The 16,415-nt window shown below is 33.3% G+C and overlaps 1 protein-coding gene across 1 annotated transcript in view; it reads right to left on the bottom strand.

Moving 5' to 3' along the window:
• Tenm4 (teneurin transmembrane protein 4) overlaps positions 1-16,415 on the bottom strand; it is a 2,788,855-nt gene that overhangs the window by 1,961,561 nt on the left and 810,879 nt on the right. The gene's annotated exons all lie outside the window — the stretch shown is intronic.

Below are 16,415 nucleotides of genomic sequence, written 5' to 3'. Positions count from 1 at the left end.
TACCATAAAACTAAATCCTAATTTGGTCTTTTATAAACTGATCTGTTTTGCATAATAAACTTATTTTATCTATATCTCAATTTTCTGGACTGTAAAATTACAACAATGGCTAATTTTGGTTTGATGATATAGATACACAGAAGAAGTTGTGACTTTGCTTTTAATAACATATTGTATTAAATACTAGATCAGTTCCTACCTATAAGGGGACACAGTGAAATGGTCACAATGGACTTGGAATTCAAAGAATGCTGCCACCCTGTCATGTATTTTAACTTTATTTGTGTTAGATTCAGTCCATTTGCTAGCAGTATACAGGTGAAATCAACCATACAGTGTATAGAGACAGAGTTCACAAGAGCTTATAAAATATTTTTACCTATTGTATGGTTTATTTTCTATTTTTCTCCAAGGAAAGAGTACAGGTTTTATTTGCAGCATGTAAACACAATCAGTTCACTTTTTAGCCCTATCGAGTGCTGTAATGAAAGAAGATATTCCTTGTTCACAGCCTTAAACCTCCCTCAGTATGTAGACATGTCAGCTTTACCCATCATCCCTTTCTCCTATTCCCATTGATGAATCTATTTCAAGTAATCTACAGCTTCTGACAACATAGTGCCAGTAGAATTGTTTGAATGGATTTGATCTGGATGGACTTTGTTTGTTTGACAAATCTAGCAAAATCTTAGCCCACTCTTACAACAAGGAAGGATAAGAGCTAGAAACTTACCTCTCTTTCATCTTAGTATCCATAATGCTCTCACATGTTAGGTTAATGTAGCAAAGCCAACATTTGCATTATTATCTTATGCAAAATCACTTAAATAATCATAAAGGTATGCTGGTTTGCTCATGAAAAAAATGTTCAGAAATGCCATCTCCAGATGGTAGTGATAATAATAGGTTGATCACATTGAGACAAGATGATGGTAGTAGATGGTGGGAGTAGCGGTGGTGGTGGGTGGATGTAATTGTTGGTAATAGTAGTAGTCACTGTTGGCATTCTTGCTCTGTTAATATTCCTGGTTTGCAGGATATACCAATTTTCAAGGGATGAGTGTCCCTACCGTGGGTATTTTGAATGACCAATCTCTCAATGAATGCTGAGTTGGAAATGATCGCATATCATGAGCTGATGTGAAGAGTTCCAGCACACTACTAGAAATGTGGTGTCAACAGTGGTGGTAATAGCTGTGGTCATAATGATAGTGGTCATTGTATGAATCCAGCAATAATGGGGATGGTCTCAATGATGCTAAAAGTGTTGGTGGTAGTATGGATGATGGCAGAAGTAATGGTAGTAAAATCAATAGTAGTGGTGGTGATGGCTGTGGTACTTGGAGTGGTGATGATACCAGTAGTATAAGTGATTATAATGCTGATGGTAATAGTGAAGCTGATATTTGTGGTGGTTGGGGAGGTAATATTTATCCTTCTTACATAAAGCTTCATAACACACTAGTTACATTTTCCTTAATTACTTCATTTAACTTTAAGAATTTCTCGTATTTTATTTCTTTTTACAGAGTAGAAAATGTAACCTCAAAAGCAGTAAGTTTAGTTGTATGAACAAGGACTTGTGGTCAGATAGCTCTGCATGGGATTTTAATTTTGCTCCTTCTTACCTGTATAAATACATACAGCTATTTTTGAGCTCGGTTTCCTCACCTTTAAAACTCTGAAGTTAGCATATTCTTTTCAGAATTTTTATATGTTGATATTGCAATTGTTTTTAAATCTTTATGACATTCCAAAAGGTAACATAAATAAAAATATACTATGTAGTGAAATAAAAATAACAGCAGACATTCTAAGAATCAAGATTACATATTAAATAGACTATTCATTATCTTGTGCTCTATCATTTTTTATCTGTTGAGTGTACTGATGAATACTCAGAAGGTAAGTATTTGCTCATAAGGACTGAGGAAAGTTCACTTGATTTATACAACAGAATAAGAAGTGAGACCTCCTCAAACAGTCTTCCAGGGAGGTTGCAAAGAAAAGAAAGAGTAGAAGAGAGAAGTAGACTATAATTAGGTGAAAATACTAAAGTTGATTAAATAATGAACATTTTAAAAATCATATGCTAATGCTTAGGACCTGTAAATGAACCTTAAAATGAAAGTGAAGGGGATCTGTTTACAAACATGATTAATAGCACGGTGAGATTATCCTGTATAATTAGATAAACCCTAATGTCATCACAAATATCCATATGAGAGACAGGCAAATGGACAGTAGAAACACAGAGAAAATGAGAAGAGGATACAAAAATACAGGAGATGATTCTGGTGATGTGGCTGCACAGAAAGGAATGGTAGCAGCTGCCAGAAGATGTAAGAAGGCAAGAAATTCCTTAGAACATGTAGAAGGAATTTGTTTCTGCCAGTGCACTGACTTTGCCCCAGAACTAGTGATTTATGACTTCTGGCCTCCAGAATAGCTAGTATTTGTAGCTTTAAGTCACCAAGTTTGTGGTATTGGTTATAATAGCCACAGAACACTAGTTCAAACTGATACTCTTCAGTGTTTCATAAAGACTTTAAAAATAGGTTAATACAGATTTTTAGCATTGTTTTTATTATTCTGTTTCAGCCTTCTCCCTAACAGACAGACAAACAAACAAAAGGAAAAACAAACAAACGAACATAAACTTTAGGGATGTCCATCTGCTTTAGTGAAGTAGGATACTGTTCTTACTGCTTTAGTGAAGTAGGATATAGTTTCTATTTTATACTCAAAGGAATGTCAGACTTCATATTTAGGACAAGGAATAGCTTCATAGAGATATGTCAAGGAATAAGATAGGCCATGAAGATACAAGAACAGAGAATTTAAAAACAAATTGAGAGAGACATTTTGGTTTTCCACAGACCATGATATCAGATGAGATTTAAAAAAGAATATAGGTGATGCAGTCAGAGAAAAGAGAAACTCCAAATTAACATATGAGAAACATGGTATTATTGTACTTGTTTATCTTAACTGAGGCTGCAATAACAAAATACAATAGATTGGTTGGTTTATACAATGCTTATTGCCCACGGTATAGAGGTTGGAAAGTTCATGATCATGGTACTAGTTGACTTGATTCTTGGTGCTGCCTCTGACATACAGTGATTTGCCTTTTTCTGGGATCTTCATGTGGAGAAGAGAAAGAAATTATTTTTCCTCTTATCAAAATAGTACTAATGCTATCATGAGAATTTTTATCATCATACCATACTCTTAACCTAATTTCTATACAAAGTCTTGCCTACGTATACTAGCATATTGTGAGCAAAGATTTAAACATATGCATTTCAGGGGAACAGCAATACTTAGTCATAATACTGCTGTATTATTTGAGGTTATGACCATTGTTAATAGTACAGCCAGAGTAAGGAATTTTAAAGCAGTAGTGATAGAATCAGTAAAGTGACTAGAATCAGGCAGAGTATAATTTAAGTCTGTCCATTAAAAGCCATATGTCTTTCAATAAACTACCTATGTTTCAGTGCCTTTTTCTAGAAAATAAAATCATAAATTTATTCATAAGGTCATAGTAAAAGCTGAGATAAATTAAGTATGTAAAATGTTCAGCACCAATACAAGGAGATATAGCAAATGCTTATTAAAATTTATTATATGATTGTTATTAATTATCAAGATATTGTTAACATGAATTTAATTTCCACTCAAATCTACTTAACTTTATATATTTATTCTCTTAGTAATATTTTCATTACAATCTACTTAGATACTGTCTTTGATTGAGATTAAAACCCCAATTGCACTGTTTATGTGTTCTGCTGTTTATCCAGAGAGCTTCTGAAATAGCAGAGTAAAAGATGTTTCTATATAGAACAGGAAAAAAAGAGCTTCACTATTTGTTCTAGTAAGACTAAACACAAAGTGATAAATAATGTTGCCAGAAACCAGGAGCTAAGAAGCAACTTAGAATAAACATTCTATAGAATGGATACTGTAAATTGTGAGTATATGTCTGTTATAGTTATATATTGTGATATAACAAACTATTATTGTTAGTAAAAATTTTCACTTAGAAACAACAGTGTTTATTATCATGAATATGAAATCCAGCAAGAATTTTTGTGGTTGGTTCTGGAGAAAAATCTCACATGATGTTGCAGTGCTACAGCCAAAAGTAGTAGAATGTACTTGCATTTGCATTTCTGTAGGCTGGAAGCCTCAGTTTCTCATCAGATGGACGGACCTACGCAAGGCATAATTTAGTATAAAGCAATAAGTAGAGTAGAAACAGCATTTCCTCTGGAACAGGAAGTGCCACACCATTGTTGCAACATACTCTCTTTGTTAGAAGTACATCACTGAGTCTATTTAGCATGAAGGATAGGAGAATTAGTTCCTCTGCTAGAAGTTTGAGAAAGTACTTGTTCTTTGGCCTTGTTTTAAAATCACGGTCATGCTAAAGTTGTAGCCATTAAGTATCAAACAAGCCATGCTGTGATAAACCATACCAAGCTTATTGTCCATCCCAAATAATAATTCTTTTTATTTTCCTACCATTATCCTTACTTTAATTCCTCTTCTCATATTTTGTCACTGTTTTTTTTTCTTTACTTTCTAATAAAGGGAATTTAATCTTTACTAGAAATAGGGAACTATAAAACAGAAGACAAAACTGTCAAAAATGAAACATAACTCTAGCTAAGAAAATACGGAGTCAGTTTTATCTACTTTAGAAAGACAAAGGTTTTCTATGCATGAAACTTTCAGAGAATGAATAAGCACATAGTAAGATCCATATAGTAATAAGAGTTCTGCAATGACCTAGCACAAAAACACAAAGAGGATTCTATCTTTGACACAGGAGCTGTCTTTTTAGTCACTACAAATACAGGTGTAGTCCCTCTGTGTTTCTCAGGGTACTCCAGAGAAACAGGACCAATAAATATATGCAGACAGAGATGAGGGAATTTTTGATAGGGACTGGCTCACATAATTACAGAAGCCACACTGTCTACAAGCCGGAGACCAGAAAAGTCACTGGTATAATTCAGTCTGAATAAGAAAATTTGGAAGCAGGGAAAATAATTGCGCCAGTCCATGCTGAAGGCCTTTGAACAGTGAACATACTAGTACAAGACTTAGAAATCCAAAAGATCCAAAAGCTCTAACGTTTGAGGGCATATTCTGGCTCTAGAGGAATTCAGTTACTCATTCTTATTATTTTTGTTTGTTTGTTTGTATTCTGCTCAGATGATTCCTGGAGGATTACATAAGGTCTGCCCCCATTAGTGTGAGCAGTCTTTTCTGTTCAGTGTTCTTGAAACATTCTTACAGGTACACCCAGTTATAATGTTTTATCAGCTCCCTGTGTATCATCACCGCAGGAAAACCAGCACATAAAATTATCCATCACACTACTTTTATTTGGTTATTGTAATGTCCAATCTTCAGCAGGAGAGAGTAAGAGTGTTTTTTAAGAATATATTGTTGAACTTTCACTGACAACTACGGTTACTTTGTACCTTGAGAAATGAACAAAAGTGAATCACAGATCTGTAAAAGACTTTAATCTGATCCCAGGAAAGTTCCATGTGTCTGTTCTAGTCATGTTATAGTCACTACTAGTTTATAACCCTACTTCAAACACTAACATCTTAAATTAGATAAGAATTATTTACAATTTCATGCTAGCCTATGTTGCCTCAGTGAATTAAGACTGTCCTAGTCTTCTTACTCATTCAGAAAATTCTACAAACAAATATTTCTGCACAGCAGAATAGGTTTAACAATCACCAAGTTCACTGCTATGTTGAGAGTATATATCATATGGAAACAGAGGCACAGGGAATCCCACTGACTGAGGAAAAGCCAAAGAGAATTCAAAAGCCTTCAGGAGAGTTTAGATCTCAGACACCACCAATAATTATAGATTCTAGTCTGTTTTCAAAATTCAAGTGAGCTGAGTTCCTGATGACTCTCACAGAAGGCAGCCATCACATTAAGAGGAAACTTGAACCGAATTTCTTCATTTTCTTTTTCATTTTCATAAAAAAGACAGCATTTGCGAATTGATAAGAGAGTGAAATCACTGAAATATGAAAATCACGGAATTAGCATTTATCCAAATTCCTCAGCTGAGTCTATCACAGAAAGAGCTTGTTTTAATCATATCAGGTTGCTGCTACATGACTGTGGTGTTCCTTATGAGCTAAAACACCCCTTATTCTTATAAGCAAAATTAATAGCTTAGTCAAAGAATTAGATTAGTGAAGCAAAGAGCCTTTGAAGATCTTGGGCAAAAGCTCCTCAACATTTTCAAATTGTCACCCCAAGAAACAAACTTTAGTGTTGAATCCTTTAGAATTTTTCAATAAAATGACTAATGTCTCCTGTTCTTAGAGGCCAATTTTATTCTCAGTATGGTAATGTTTGAAAGGCTGGGACAATTTCTACAGTCTCTTCCTTCATATTGAGGCTAACTTCATTAAAGATAAATGAGTCTCCCTAAATTTGTAATATGTGCATTAAGTTAGGTGAGTTATAACCAGTCCTTACCTTTGAAGGCTATTATCACTGTGGATTGTGCTCTGTAACTGAAGAGTCTAGCAGTTACCTAGCATTTAGCTGGTCTAGTTTTTTAAAGGGTTAATTTTAATTTTCAGTTGTGAAGTTATATTGTCATCATAAAAAAGAGCTTCTTATTGTGCCAAGTAGTAGTTCCCACACTGTTATTTGATTGCTAAGAAGTTTTTGAGTTATTGTGCAAATTCTTTGTACACCATTGAAAACTGCTTGTTCATCTTGAGCCTTGAAATGAAAGCTAAAATACTCAAGATGGTAAAAGCCAAGAGTCATGTTGTGTAGTATTAATCGGGCTGAACTGATGGACTGGTCACTGTGTGCAAACTTATATACTGGAAACTTTTTTGTTACTAGTACAGACTAAGACAAGTAAGAGCCCACTGAGATCTAAAAAACTCTTCCATTCCCCTACTACGGACATTCCCAGAGACTCTGAGGTGTTTATTTCAGCTTTGTTTCACTCAGTGTCGCATTGAAAAGTCACTTATGCTTGCTCTGCCATCTGCTTTTCCCTCTCCACTGTCTCTAGGTTCCCCAATTCATTATTTATATTTATTTTTATTTTCAAATTCTAAATTTCCCCAGGTAGAAACATATGTAAATATAAATGTAAATAACATCAATCTTCATTATTCATACATCCCATATAGTCATCCCCTGACTGCAGCGGGGGATTGGTTCCAGGACCCATTTTAGACAACAAAATCTGTGGCCACTCAAGACATTTATACATATTAATACAGTATTTGCATAGAACCTATGGCTATCTTCACTTTTACTTTAAATCATCCCTATAATATTTATAGTATATAGTGCAGTGTAAGTGTTATACTAATACCTGTGTAGTTTAGGAAATGATGAAAAGTAAAAGGTCTGCACTGAATGAATTATCTTTCAAATATTTTCAGGCTACAGTTGGTTACCTACATGAATATAAAACCTGTAGATATGGAGTACTGACTGCATTTGAAAACTTTTCAGCTTGTTAAATTTATTTGTAATCTGTAAATCAATGGCTTTGCTTTTGAAGTCAGTTACATACACACGCACAGTGCTGTAAAAAATTGAGTTATAGATTGTTCAGTTCCCATCGGAGGTTTAACAAAAATATCCTCTGCCTGCCTGGTTCAGTTCTGACTCCATAAGAAAGGTCTTTCCACATTGTTAGATGCCACATTTTTGGCAGTTTTGTGGTTGTTACTGGTGATTTCATTATTTAACACGGGTCCCAAATTGAATTGTGCCCAATGTTCCCCACAAGAAGAGTATCATGTGGCTTAGGAGGAAATGTGTAAGTTAGATGAGTTGTGTTAAGGAATAAATCATAGTGTTATCAGCACAATGACTACGATAAGGCATTAAATGAGTAAGATATCTCTAAAAAGAAACACAGGTATACACAGCATACATATATAGCAATCAGCTGATAAAAAAAATGTGACCAGACCCTCACAGGAACTTATTCCACGGTTTCTAAGTGGAACAATGGTTCACCATTCATAAATTTAGTATTCTTGACTACTTTATGGGATGTTTTTCTCCTAGATAAAATTAAATAATTGTACACATTTACAATGGGAGTTTATCAGTGCCTAAAGTATACGAATTCATGTGGAATAATAGAGGAAGTTGACATAGGAATCAAGATATTTATCTCCAGGCTAATAACTGAGCTAATCACTTGACTATTCTGGCACTCAAGTGCTGTGCTCTGTTAAAGAACATTTCTAAAAATATGATGAAAAGTTTACATTTGATATCATTTCTCTTCTTTCTTCTTAACAAAGTTATGTATTTTAATTTACATATGCTGTTATATTTTTAGAATCCCTGTGATATATTATTTTTCTGTCAGTACTATTAGTCTGAGGGTTGCATAAATGACTGCTAAAATATAATTTCTGGATATGGTTGTAAGGGTGATTCCAGAAAAAGTTAATATTTTAACTCAATCCACTTAGGGTTTAAAAGAGAACTAAAATGGGGAAGAGCAGCAAATTCCTTTTCCCTTTTTGAAAAATCCTACCTTCTGCATGCCCTTGGATGTCAGAGAGCCTTGTTTTCTGGCCTTCTAGGACTTACACCAGCAGATCCCCTATTTACAACTGGACTGGGAGCTATACCACTGGCTCCTCCATTTTTTAGGCCTTCACAATTTAACTGAACTTCTTTTTTTAACTAGCTTTCCTGGATTTCCAGGTTTCAGACAGCATATATGGGACCCTCTATCATCATGTGAGCCAGTTCCCATAATGAGTCTTCTTTCTATCTAGAATTAAACATCTTTATTTACATACAGTATCTACATCTCTGGAGAACTATGACTATACAGTCCCCTAATTTTCGTGTCTGCTTACCCAAGCCCCAACTGTTAAGATCACATTTCTGCAGCTCATATCTAGAAAGGAAAATGAACAGTTTTTTTTTTTTTTTGAATGTTTAAAACCAAACTCCATATATGAAAAAAAATTCAAGAATGTAGCTATTATTGTAATATTTTGGACCATTATTATTTATACAATTATATTATCTTAGAGTCTGAAATGGTTCTGGATGCCATATCACCATATATTCAAAGAAAATGAATTTCAGAGAAAGTAGCTAAAATTGAGACTAAATCTCTTAATTTCCAAACATAATCTCTTTCTGTTACCTTGCATAGCTTTAATTAAACCATGCTGAAAAATGCTACAGGGCTTCAAGGCATTAAGAAGAGCAAAATAAATTGATATGCATAATTACATAAAAATACAAGCATACTAAACATAGATTAACATAAAACAATTAAATTAACTAAAATGTTCCTTACCTTAAACCCAGAGTAGGTATAGGTCAGCTGGAGATGATCTTATCTAAGTCTGTTTGCAAATCCATAATTAAATCCATGCACACTGGCAGCTACACAAAATATCACCCTGTGGCATTAGAGTTGGTTAAGGATTAATTAGATTAAAAGCTTCTAAGACTAATACATTGCGATAAGAAATGATAATTTGAGAGTTTATAAAATAGAAATTATTATTAACATATTCCTTGTCTAAAGCAAGTTTTAATTATCTCTTTTTAGCCAAAAGTAAAAGTATCCTTTCAGTTTAAAATATCCACCAAGAAAAAAAAAATCCTGTTGAGATGCAATATCTACATAACAGAAAAATTTTCTACCATGCAATTAAAACATTATGAATAACTAAGTTAGAGGCATCACAGATGCTGCGAGTCAATGTAATTATCTTGTCATCTATTTTTCTAAAACACGGTCATCATTTGCTTAGATAGATATTTCTCCTCAGGATAAAAACATAAAACCAGAAACAAAGTAGAACAGAATGCTCCTGAGTATTTCTCCTCCCACAAAGTCAGAGAAAACACCTACACAGAGATCGGTTCTCTCCAGAGAGCAAGAATTCAATCTGAAGATTTCTATACAGCAGACAACTGAGAAAAGATTCACATCAAAAACTAAAGATATACATGTGAACTAATTCCGCCCCAAGTACAGCCTCTTACACTGTGGGGGAGGGGGACATCTAAAAACAGCAGCAGTAGCAACAACAAACAAACAAATATAAAGCAAAAAGAAAATATTTTGGTATAATTTCTTTACTAAGGATGAGAACCAGCACCGCACGTAGAGTAAACAATCTCTATACTCTGCCAGAGGGCTTGTCTCGTAAATCTATGTTTGAGGAATGGCAAGCACAAATCATCAGAGGACTTCCATGGAGCATATAGGCAAAGGAGATTTTGAATGTCAAGAGCACTCCCTGAAGCTGTAGCTCCCGGGATCAAACAAGCTTGCAACTTTACCCTAGGGTAAGTTGAGTCTCAAGTTCTTTCAGCAGCTCCAAGTGACTCTGGCCTCTATCAGCCTCACAGAAAATAAAGACTAAACCCCCTCCAGCCTTACCATGCCCTGCTACAGCAATAATTTCAGGTCTACAATTTCTTTATGAAAACAAGTTAGAAACCTGTCCTAGCAATCAGACACAGCATTCCCTTTGTGTTTCTCCTGAACTAGCTTCTGAGCTAGTTTCCACCATTTTTCCTTACAGGAAACCAAGAGACTCTCTATAGAAAGGAGGTATTCCTTATGTCTTCTTTCTTGGCTTTCAGCACTAGTAACTCCAGACCAGAAACCTCTTCTTTCAAGGAGTATCTGAGACTTCTGCTGGTTGAACAGTGAACACTTTCCAGGCCTTTCTCTCCAGGTGGATCCAACAATAAGTTTAGCTTTGGAATCTCACCAAGGAAAAAGATCAGAGGGCTCTACCAGGAGGAATGGAAAGTATGGTACTCTGTGCCACCTTCTTCAGCTTGCCCTAGAAGACACTCTTGAAATCTCTCATTCACTGGGGGACTGTTTCATTTCTAAAAAGAATAGAGGATCTCATTGGGCCCACCTGGATTCCTTCCTTCAGGGATAATTCCAGACCAGAATTTTTCCTTTAGCAAGCATGAGGTTTCTTCTTGCACAATGAGGAACGTAGCAAATACCTGAATATTCATTCCTGACTTTCTCCAGCAGTAAATCCCTCCCTGGAGAGTCCCTGGAAATAGTTTCTGCGTGCCTTAAGCAACCCACCTCCTATAACCTCACCTAAATGACTGGCTCACAAACCACCTAACTGTGGATAGTGTGGCTGTTCTGCATTCTTAAACATAGAAGAGAAAAAGTGACTTTTAAGCTTGCAAATATTCAGCAGGTATTATCCAAGATACAAAATGAAGAGTATGACTATTGTCATAAATCAAATGGTAAAAATAGGAGGATCTGTGGAAAAAGGAATTCATTTACATCATTTGTAAGAATGTGAACTAATAGAATCACTGTGTAATTCTTAAAAAAACAAATGAAAAACAGAAATTGGATTTGACTGAGCTATTCTCCTTCAACGTCTTTCCAAAAGAGCTTAATTCTTCACACAACAGGAATACATAAATACACGTGGAGACATAGCAGAACTATGTATAATATGTCTTGGAAATGGTATATATATCCATCAACAAATGAATAGATAAAGATTAACTTGAGGCATCTATAAGCAAATGGATGCAACTTGAGAAGATAATGTTAAGTGAAATAAATCAGATGCAGAAGCTTAAATCTGAGACAGAGAAAGAGGGGAAAGAGAGAGAATGAGACAAAGAGTAAGAGAGAAGAGAATGCAAAGCAGAATGTAGTAAGTAGGTAGATATTTTTCAAATGTATGGTGGAATAAAGGATGGAGGCTAAAGGGAGAGGAAGAAAATGGAATGGAAAAAGAAACAAAGGGTAACGTAATGATGGAAATGGACTTTTCAAATACAAAGAGGACAAATAGTTTTAAGGAGGAGAGAAGGAAGAAAGGGAATGTAAGGGATGAAAAGAAAATGAATAATTAGGATGTAAGTGTACCAGCTTCTCTTGATAAATGTAGTCATTATGGACTGTAAACATGAACTAATTAATAAAAATTATGAAGAATGATTGTGTAAAAGGGTACTAACTAATGAAAATATTCTCAGCAAAGTAAAATCCTTTATTTCTAAAAATAACAAAATATTAAAGTCTGATAATACCAAAAGGTAGCACATAAATATGCAAGGGAAAAGCAACTTCTTGCATATACACGACTGCCATGTGACTATCAGCGGATTTTTTAAAATAGAAACCTGCAGGTCATAAGTTTATGGGATAATATATTTTAAAAGCTGACAGATAAAGGTGCCAGACTACTCTTTCATATACAGCAATACTTGCAAAAGTCACAGGGAGATAAATTCCACAAAAAATCAAATAAAAGAGATATTAAGTTCTAAAGACACTACTTCAGACTGAAAGAAAAAAGTTGTACTTACAAAATAAAAGTATATGAAAGTGAAAAAGTGAATTGGTGAGTAATTAAAAAGTAGCATTCAAAAGTCTGTATAATGATCATAGAAAAAACAATTATACCTTGAATATGAAAGTTGAGAAATAAAACCATTAATACAATTGTAGCTATATTAATTTGTTAAGGAATATAGCTATAAAGTTATAATATGTACCTTCCAAAACTCATTTTAAGTAGAGAAAATAAAAAATAGTTTGTGAAAGTAATTTATAACTATTGGTTTAAAATTGCCTGTTATTACTATAAAATGTTATATGTCAATCTCATAGAAATCATGTTACTAGGAAAAATCTGAGGAAAACAAAATTAGGAACACACTACTACAAAAAAAATCAACAAAAGACAGCAAGAAAAAAGGTAGAAACAAAGTGGCTATTAAAAAACAACAAAATACAACACTATTTACACATTTTGGGTTTTATTGCTCCCTTAGATCTTATTACTTTTTTTTGGTAAGAGAATAAAATCAAGCATGATAAAACAAAGCTGTCAGTCAAAACCAAGGATAGACATAGCACATGATGTAAAAACAGGGTACAAGGTTATCAACAATGGTTACCATAAGGCCTCTTGCTTCCTTAAGAAGAATTGTCTATCTCATTAGGTATTATAAAGTTGAACAAAACAGTATAGAACAAGACCAATAAAACCTAAACATTGTAAATCTTACAGAACCTCAAAAGAGGATAATAGTCAAACCAGAATGGGCATCATAGTGAATCTTATTGCCTTCAAAGTAGTTGCCTATATTCTGATACTTGATACTTTCATACAGAGCAGAATAGAGTCTAATCAGTCAAAACAATATAACGGGGGTATTACAGGACTTCAAGTTAATAGGAAATCAAAAAAATTTTTTTTTGTTGTAATAAACAGAGGGAAAGAAAAGTGCCCTGAAGGATACAACAGCAAGGGTGTTTAGGTGTGTCAAATAGAAGACCATATTAATATTTTTGATTGGATTACTGAACACAACTGTTTGCAGTCTCACTGTTTGAATGTTTGCTTTGTGTGCTGTGACCTGAAACACCGTTTCTAAGATGATAGCGAGTAATCTATTAACTGGTGATAGCTTACTGTTTTGTTTTGTTTGTAGTTCTGAATTACTTGTACCCTTACACTGTTTTGTTTTGTTCTGCTTTTTTTCTTTTTCCTTTTAAATAAAAAAAAGCTATTTAGACATAAAAAAAACAACAAAATAGCAATGAGTCTTACCTATAAACAATCTTTTTTCAGTATAAATGGATTAAGTGTTCTGATCAAAACATCAACTGCTTGAATTTATAAAACACAAAACTCACTTATATGCTGCCTATGACAAATTTATTTGATTATAAGTTTATACATGGGTTGAAAGTTCAGGTATGTATAATAAGTGCTGTTTGCAATTGGAAAGCATAAGAAAGTGTGTGTAATTATATCAGACAAAATAGAGTTTAAGACAAACATTATATAAAGAGACAGAGAAGGCCATATGCAATTATAAAGTTGAAAATTCTTCACAAAGTTATAAAATCTATAAATATGTAACCAACATCAGAATACCTAAGTATAAAAAGTGCTGTAGTAGATCTAAAAAACAAAAAATAAACCACTATAATGTATTAATAGTAGAGCATTCAATACCTCACTTTCAAAGTTAGACAGAAAATTAAGATTCATTATTTTTATTATTGTTATTGAGTTTGAACTATATGTGAGAAACAATGGACCTAATAGATACATCTAGGATATCCCATGCAAATGCAGCAGAATAAATGTTACTTTCAAGCATAAATCATATTCTGGGTTGCAGAAGAAGTTTTATATTTCCAAAGACTGACATAAGGTTAACTATTTTTTTAACACGTCATAAAACTACATATTGACAATAGAGGAACTCCTGAAAAACTCCAGTAAAACAGTATGTCCTTGAATATTTATTAGATCAAAGAAGAAATTAGAAGAGACACTTAAAAGAATCCTGAGACAATGTGGCATAATTTTTGAATTTTATAGCAACAAAGACCTAAATTTCAAAAAAGAAAAAAAATTCAATGATGTAATATTACAAAGAAGATTTTAAAAATGGAAACTAGAAAAGGAAATATAAAAAAAAACTAAAATTAATTTTTTTTGAAAAATATAAAAGATAAATTTTTAGCTAGACTAACAAAGAGAAGGTTAAAAGACATAAAATCAGAAATGAGAAGAGAAAAGTATAAAGGATCAAAAAAAGACTATTATGAATCACCAAACATCAAGGAAAAATTATAACCTAGGAAAAAATGGACAAATTCCTAGAAACATGCAATCCACAAAGACTGAGCTAGAAAGAAACAGAAAATATGATAATGAGTAAAAACTGAATTGGGTATAAACATTTCCTATCAAAGCAAAACTGAATTATTTCAGTGCTAAATTCTGTTAATCATGGAGAAAAAAAATTCTACTCTTCCTCACATTCTTCCAAAAAAGTTAAAAGGAAGAGAATACTTCTCAATTCATCTTTCAAATCTTGAATTACTCTGACAACAAATCCAAACAAGGATGGTAATAGAAAAAAAGCTGTAAGCCAATATCTCTGATGATAGTAGAAAAATCTTAAGCAAAATCAGAAAATTAAATCTAATAGCATATTGTAAGTGACATTCACAATGAACGAGTAAGATTTATCTCAATATTATAATGATCTTTCAACATAATCAAGTCAATAAATGCAATACAGGTTAATAAATCAATGGCAAAAAAATTTATGATCATCTGAACGAGGATAGAAAATTTGACATTCACTTTAAAATTTTCAAGGAAATAGATACAAAAATGAATATATCTCACTAGGCATGAAGGTGCATTCCTGTCATCACAGCACATGGGAAGCTGTGAGAAGGGAATACCTAGCCCAGGAGCTATGCATGCTTTTAGAGTTCACATCTCACTATACCTGCCCTAGGTGCTGGACATGAAACTATAAGATTTTACCCCTGCTGAGTTTTCATCTTGCTTTGGTTCAACTCCTTTCTATTTTTGTACTTCCCGCTTTTGGAATGAAAAGTCTATTCCCTTCAGTGCAGTTTCTCTCATGGAGCCTCCAACGTTGAACTAAACTCAATGGAACCATCATCCAACATAAAACTATCCTCAGGGCTCGGTATCCAAAATAAGTGGGAACTCAAACAATTCAAATGCAAGAAAGCAAAGAACTTGATTTCAAAAGTAGGCAACAGATTTAACCAGGTATTTTTCTAAAGAAGATGAACAAATAATAGAAATATAAAAATTGCTCCATATTTGTAACAATCAGGGAAATGCAAATAAAACTTAAAGGAGATATCATTTTACACTTGTTAGAATGGCTTTTATTAAAAAGATAAATGAAAAAAAGTGTTGACTGGAGTAGTGAACAGAAAAACCATGTACACTATTTCTGGAAATATAAAATTTGCAATAATTTTGTAAACTACCTAGAAATAGAATTAGCAAATGATCAAGCAAGCTTATTTCTGGTTATACATCCAAATGAATTGAAATTGGTATATTAGCGAGATATCTGTACACTGATGTTAATTCAAAACAGCCAACTATAAAATTATCCTGTGTCTATTAATAAATTATTATACAAACTTAAAAAGGAATAAAATCCTGTCATTTCTGAAATATGGATATGAAAGGACATTATGTAAAGGATAGAATGTTACATGAAAAAAGTGTGACACAGAAAAAAAAGTGTATGATTTCAATTATATATGGGGTCTGAAAACATTAACTTAATAGAAAAAAGAGTAAAGAGGTGATTATCAGAAGTTGAAAGAGGAAGACATTAGGAAAGGGGAAATGCTGATCAAAATGTGCAAAATATTACCTAGCTTACAGAAATTAGTTATGGCTCTCTATTACATTGATCAGTCATCACACTTAATAATAATTTAAATCTGACTAATTTTAATGTCTTTACCCACAAAAAATGATTTTTATGATGCAATGGCTATGTTAATTATCTTG

Source organism: Cavia porcellus, unplaced genomic scaffold (assembly GCF_034190915.1).
Source record: "Cavia porcellus strain 051 isolate PalLab524CR breed Dunkin Hartley unplaced genomic scaffold, mCavPor4.1 scaffold_9, whole genome shotgun sequence".
Taxonomy (NCBI): domain Eukaryota; kingdom Metazoa; phylum Chordata; class Mammalia; order Rodentia; family Caviidae; genus Cavia; species Cavia porcellus.
Note: the sequence above shows the minus strand (reverse complement) of the source record. Positions and strands in the feature narration are given on the sequence as shown.